The sequence below is a fragment of the Vicugna pacos genome, chromosome 5 (assembly GCF_048564905.1).
Source record: "Vicugna pacos chromosome 5, VicPac4, whole genome shotgun sequence".
Taxonomy (NCBI): Eukaryota; Metazoa; Chordata; class Mammalia; order Artiodactyla; family Camelidae; genus Vicugna; species Vicugna pacos.
The window spans coordinates 87369949-87377292 of NC_132991.1; the positions used below are offsets into that span (position 1 = coordinate 87369949).

A 7344-nucleotide genomic window follows, 5' to 3' on the forward strand; every position below is an offset into this window, starting at 1 on the left:
ACTTGCAGCCAAGTCTCATGAATAAGATTTTTGACAAAGGTAGATAATGGTGTGTAGGGTTGAAAACCAAGCTCATATAGTAATGAGACAGACTTTCTTGTATGATTTATGCATATGTTCTAGGGCAATTTTCCAAGAAAACTATTAAAATGTTCCGAGCCATGGCCATATGGTCCTTTAGTTATTTAGTTCCTAAAATAATTTTAATTAAATTCTATCAAACTTTGCTATTCATTGAGTACAATTTAGAAATATATGTAAGTATGCCTGTGCCCTTTCAGTTGGAACTTTTGCCCTTAATTGGTATTTGTTTTAATTAAATAGAAATAATGTACTCAAAGTTTATATACAAGAATGTTTATCATGGCATAGTTCATAGAATCTAAAAAATAATTCAACTTCAATATCTATATGGGGATTAAATTAATTATAAATAATAAAGTAAATGAAATTATGAGGTAAACTAATAGTCATTAAAATTCTTAACTGTCATTTCATTAAAATGGAAAAATGTACAATAGAAAGTCAAAACTCAGAATGTGTATGTATTTAAATTAATGTCAGAAGTAAATACTGACTGAATGAAAATAAATCAAAATGTTAAGCATAGGGTAGGATATAGCTCAAGTGGTAGAGTGCATGCTTTGTGTGCATGAGGTCCTGGGTTCAATCCCCAGTACCTCCTCTAAAAATAAATATGCCTAATTACCACCCCCCAAAAAACAAACAAAAAGCCCAAAACCCAAAAAAGATTCACGCTAATTGTTTACATTATGAAGCCAGAGAAAATGCAAAAGAAAAGCAATATAATGTTGTGAATTTACCTCTAAAAAGATAAGTAATGTTATTTATTACATAATCTTTCAATTTAGAAGTAATTTTTGGTACCAAAATTTCTTATGCTAAGTGTTTATACATACTTGGATGTTTTTCCGGAATTATTTTGATTTGCGGTTGCATCTGCTGTTACCATTTTGATGGTTGAAGTTTTACAATAAAGTCTTGCATATGCTTCATCACACACACACATATACACACAAATGTTAAGCATGGTAGCAGGTAAGTTTTAATACCATGCGTGATTTAAACTTTCTCTATTTTGAAAACTAATCACTATATCAACATGTCATAGGCATTAGGACTAAGACCTGGGACCACCTAAGGCGAGCATGGCTTCATTATTTGTTCCAGGGAACCATGACCAAGGAAAGATAAGACTTTAAACCAGTAAAGGAATTCAGCGTTTGCCTCAGAAAACCCCTGCAAAACTATCTGATAGCAGTCTATTCACCTGGGCAAACAGCTCAATTACCAAACCATTGGTTTCCTTATTAAGATTTCCTCCCAGACCCTCACCTTACCAGTCCAAAACTGTTATGTCCCAAACTTTGACCAATCCCTTCTTGAAAGACGCATGCTAGTCCACTTGAACCCAGATGTCAAAGCCCTGTGAATATCCTGCCTGACTTCCTATTCAGTGACACCGCTAAGACCCCTCCCATTCTAATAAATAGCTTTGCTTGACTAACAGGCTGCCTGCTGATACTCCTGAAAATCAACAGCTGTAATAATTCATCACATTTTAATATTAAAGATGCATTGTTTTTATTAGGCAAGATTTTATTTTTCTGGGCTAGATACGGCCAGTTGAAGAACCAGCATCTTCCATAGAAAAATAGTGAGTTCAGCTGTGTGAATCTCATAATGGCTAGTGATTTTTGGATGTCTGCAGAATTCCAAGCATCATTCTCAGCACTTTATGTACGTTGAGTCATGTAGCCCTCACAACTGCCCCATGAGATCAGCACTGTTATTACCCGCTTGTGGCCAGGACCACACGACTGGTGCTTGAGACAGCTGGCTGGGAGCAGAGCCCGGGCAGCAAGGCTCACGAGTCCAGTGTTCCCCCTCATGTCACACTGCTTCTCGTAGGCAGACATTCTATTTTTCTAGAAAGAACCAAGGCAAAGAAGACTGAGACAGATTCAGAAGATTGACAGGGCTGAACTGAAAGATTCTAGCTGTGTTTAAAATACCCTCGGAGAATCCAGTGGGGAAAGGGTCCTCCTGGACTTCCTCCTCCTGACCCCTGCAGCCGAGACCCTCCCAGGGACGGCATGAGTTTAGTCTTCAGACTTCCTTTCCTTAAATACTGCCTCTGGTGTGTTCATTTTTAATCTCAGTATGTCTACTCAAAGTGGAAGTGACCGAATGAGAAAACTTTCTAAAATCCTAGGAGCAGTATCTTCCCTTGTGTAGGATGCTTTGCGGTGGCAACTGTATTGTGTCTAAGCAAAAGCCATGGGCATGCAGTGCAGACGAAATGTTATACTTTTGTTCTAGGACAAGATGAAGCTTACAAACACACACACCTTTGCTCAAGCTCGAGTGTATAAACTGAGGCTGTGAGCATGTGTAGGAGTGGACACAAATCCCAGTGGATTTTATAATATGCTGGACTAGATTTAATAATTGAGCAGGATAAGTGAATGTCATATTTCCAACCCAAGCCCCATTTATACACTTTTCTAACTGAAATGTAATACAAATATATAAATATATATACATACATGTATGTGTATATATATATATACATATATGTATGTATATATATGTATGTATATATATTTATATATACAGAAGCTGAGAATGTGGCCACCAACTTAAATTAAGCCAGCTGCCAAAGAAGTCTGATAACAGCAAATGGGAGTTTAAAAACCAGCTCCTTTTCCTAAATACCGTTATTTCCTACTAACTATAGTACAGAAAACTGACTTGGTTCCCTGAAGATCGTAAGTTGAAAAAAGAATCTTCTTATTAGAGATATGGAGATTTTTATAAAATTTTGGAATTAACTTCTGCAAGAGATAGAGTAAATGAAAGGTATCAGCCTGTGATTTTTACACGTCGCCCAGGGCCAATGCCACTTCGCAGCTGAGCTCCTCGTATCTCTAGCATGAATGTGAAGTCTTTATGAATCCCACTTCTTACTCTGAGCCTTAGTGTGAAACCCCCTTAGCTGACTGAGATTGGACCCCACTGCAGAGCAAGTACTGAAGGTTAATCAGCATTTTCTGTGTAGAGCCTCTCTGGGTTCCTTGTTTGAAACAGCAGCTATGAATAGAAATACCGTCATTTACCCATGGAGTCTGACCAAAAACAGTGTGTTCCTGGGACTCCACTCTGGAAGGTTTGATGCATTCCCAAGCCCAAGCGTAGGGGACTCAAAGTGGGACTTGAACCTGAGATTTGATCCATAGCTTCTTCCACACTGGCCCAGTTAATATTCTTTTTTTCTCCCTTCCTACCTTCTCACCAAAAATACCCATAGATACGGCCAGAGCAATGGCACAGAAAAGCACCTCCAGACCTTTTCATCCAAAAGCCTAGGTGAACCATGTATGTGATAGAGATGTTTAAATTGGAAAATTTGACAGAATTCTTTTACACCAAAGTAACGTCTATTTTCTGAATGGCTCCTAGATCAATAGCTGTGAAAGATCCATTTCTTAGTTCAGATTTTAGAAGTCCATTCTGTGTTACGGACTGTGTTCTGTTGACCTGGGGTGTGTGTGACAAACACAGGACTCGTTCAAGTCCAGCTATTATTACAAAATAATCCCGTGCACAAGGAAGATCTGAAAACAGTAATACACACTGGTCAACAAAGGCAGCAGAAGATGAAGCACTTAGGATGAATAATATGGGAGCTGAAAATGATGTTGGCTCTGAAAAATGAAAAGGAAGTTGTGTGGGATATATTTCCCTTATCTAATTCTTTCAAAACCGTGTTATTTTTCTGAGCAATATGACTCCTTTCAAAAAACGGCAATGAACATATTTCCTTCTCGACAAACATTTGTCAGAGTGATTGGAAGATTCTTGAATTACTGCTCTAATTTTAAACCATTAAGTACTTCCTGATACTGGTAATGTGTTCTGAATCTTAGCTATTAACATATGTAGCAATAGAAATGTCGTTGGAATAATCCAAATTTATGCTGTGAAAAGATTTATATCACTGGCAAAGTAGCATATGAAACACCAGAGCACTATAAGAACTTACTGTGAGGCCAGTGTCCACACATTCTTCTTTGTAGATGTGACAGGTTGTCTCAGGTACGTTAGAGTCTTTTAATATAACCCAGAATAATTTATCCATCCACTTCATAAGGTTGTCTATCTATACATGTATCTCCAAGTCTCAGAAGTAGAAGATAAATTTAAAGTGAGATATTTATTGGCATTCAGCTATGAGGGTCATCAAAATCAATCACATTTTTTAAGTGTAGATTTGAATGATTTTTGATTATTGGCACATCATAAAGTTCAAAACTTTGTGCTTATAGTGCATATAAACATCTTCAGTCCACTTGCTTAGAAAAAAGGGGAAAAAAACTCCATCTGTATTTCTGAAGATGCAGCGGCCTTTTAAACTTTCTTCTGTTTTTTAACCTGTAGGTTTTACCTTTCTCTCTCTTTAGGCAAACTATCTTTTGATCAAATAAATATACTATCTTGTTCAATTTTATTCAGTATCATGTATGTTACAGTTTAAAATCCCTTGGACAGAGTTATTTTTCTTTTTAAAAATAAAATCATTATTTAATTTCTGCCATCACTCCAAGAGTTGGCAACAAGATTATTAGCGAATGAGTCTTTAGTATCAGTCGGGGAAATAAACATAACTAAAAGGCAGAAGCAAAAAGTGAAAATAAACAGTCTGGTTCATTTTGCTTTTATATACTCGGTGCAAAAATGGCTATCAAATTTGAGACTGATTAGCCATCAGCCAAGGACTGCAGGTGCACACTGGTCACCACTCAGTCAAGAGTATATGGCCTCGCCACCTCTCCCTCCAAGGGGCTTGGCATGGACCTGGGCTGTCAGCAGCTCCTAAGCCATCCAGACTTGCTGAGCTAAGTCTGATGAGTTGCTTTGGAAAGAGTAGGCGACATTTTTCTCTCCTCATTCCCCTGCTCTCTGCCACCAATTACTATAGAACTGAAGGAGAATGTTGGGGTTCTGCTGACTTAATGAGGCGCCACTGTGCGATTTTCACTCTGCGACAACGACAGTTCTGGAGATTTCTGGTTTCCCTCTTGGTGTCTGGTCATACAGCTTTTTGCCATTAAGTGGCCATTGTGATCCATGGTGTAAAGTGACTGGGAATGCTGTCAAGATGCAAAGCCATGGTCGCTGCACAGTTTGGGCTGGGGACAGCAGCTGTTTTTGGATGTACAGCATTGTGGGCTGCTATTTCCCTGAAAACGGTGGAAATCGTGAGGGAGTGGATGAGCTGGCGCCTAGCTGAAGGGTAATAAACAGCTCCTTCTATTTTAACCCTAAAATGGCAAGTTTAAAAGAAAGTAACTAGATCCACACACTAAGAAATTGGATAACAACGTGAGACCAAACTCAGACAGTCTAATGTAAGTCAACTTTTGGAAAGTCCAACACCTAGAATTAATTTGTGCTAAGTATGTCACTTCAGTCCCTCCTTTTCAGGACCATTTGGCACCAATAAAGAGTGGATTTGGTTTTAGTCTGTCTTTCTCTTTCTTTTTCTTCCCCCACCACCCCAAAATCAATGAACCGGTCAAATTCTTAATCTGATATCAGAGGGACACTTTTTAAATTCCTATTTAACTTACATGTCTTTCTCCACACTGTAAATTAGAAACTCTGCATTTTATGTTATGGTATTAATAACCAAACCAATCAGAGTGAGTCACTTCATAATTATTTTTTATTGAATGATGTTAGTGAAATAACACTGTCCATAATTATTAGGAAAGATGCCATTTGCACAGTGGGAAGTCCATGCACATTGACAGGCATGTAGAGAAACCCAAATGTCTGTTTGCCCAAGGAAATCATTATCTGTTCATCATTCCAGCTCATCAGAGTCTAAAAAGGAAACTTCTATAACGAACTACCCAAACTCTCTGGATACATAATTTTTTAAGCTCCAGCATTCCCAGAAATTGAATCTTTTCTCACCGTACAGCCAGTGAGTAACATAAACAGTGCCGATTTCACAAACTTCTTGTGATGATTTAATGAGAACCCGAATATAAAATATCATGTACAGAACCTGGTAGGCAATAGAGAAACATCAGCTACTATTATTTATTAAGTGTTTAAAACATGCCTTTTCTTCAGAGAAACAATATGTTTCAGAAAATATTTGCTAGGTGAAGGTTAATATCAATAACAACGTTTTCTCTTTTTTTTTTTTTTGAAACCGCTGAAAATCCAAGCAAAGGCATAAAGCAGACCAAGATAACTCATGTAGTGTCTCTAAAAAAATCTGATATCAGATCTGAAAAAATCCTCACCATCATGAAAGTTTGCAGAGGCAGCAGGCTTGGCCCCCATGCTTGTTCTCAATGCAACATCATTCTCAACTGGCATTATTAGCTTGCTCACCGCAAAAGCCCTGTAGCATCTCCCAACAACGCAGGTATAATGTATATTTTATCAAATAGTTTGTTAACTGATTTTTTTCAGTTGTTTTATTCTGACATGTCTATTAGACTGTAAACTCATAACAGAAGTAGTTATCTTTTCCTTTCTTCCTAAATGACTAAAGGGTTTGATACCAGCTGACCTGCCTGGCAGGACACACCACAGACAGCAGTTGAATGAAGATTTTTCTTCTGTTGAAAAGATGTAGACTAAAATTTTGTTTTGAACTTTTAATTTCAAGACTTTCTTAGTCTCAAAATCTTTGCTTCCAAAATAAACATTTTCCCTTTGAAAGACAATACTTATTTGAGGATTAAACAAGTGTAATATTTTACCCAAAATAGGGCAAATTTTTTTTATTTTTTGTGAAGATATTGTTTTCTTTGATGTGGATTGTGTGTGTGTGTGTTAATTAGCTTACTTGAAATGAGAGTTGACTTGCCATAAACATAGAGATATTTTGAAACCAATTTTTCCAATATGTCACAAAGTCACAAAAAGTTTTGTAAACAATTTTGCACTTCAATTGTTTTAGATCATTACCTAGAAATGACTATGGGTATGGGTAAAAGAAATGCATATTTAGTTCTTATTACTATCAAATACAGTATCAAATGTATGATTATAATTTTAACTCTTTACCAAATTAATTCACATAGATATTTCAAAACCCAAAAAACCACTACAAGATTTATGACTAAAAACAGCAAGACTTATCATACCATTTCACCCTTTGATTCCTGCTAACCAAGGAAAACCATTTTTCATTCAGTTAGAAGCATTCGTTTACATTCTATGTAACAAAGATTTATATAGTATCTAGGTAACATAATTCTAGGTAAGATTTTTTGATGCTCCATTTTTAGTCCACAT

At 36.8% G+C, this 7344-nt stretch overlaps 1 non-coding gene across 1 annotated transcript; it reads left to right on the top strand.

Annotated features, from left to right (window-relative positions):
- The first annotated feature begins 610 nt into the window (after positions 1-610).
- On the top strand, positions 611-685 carry TRNAT-UGU (transfer RNA threonine (anticodon UGU)). The gene has a single exon. It is a non-coding gene; the product is annotated as a tRNA-Thr (tRNA).
- The last annotated feature ends 6659 nt before the right edge of the window (positions 686-7344 follow it).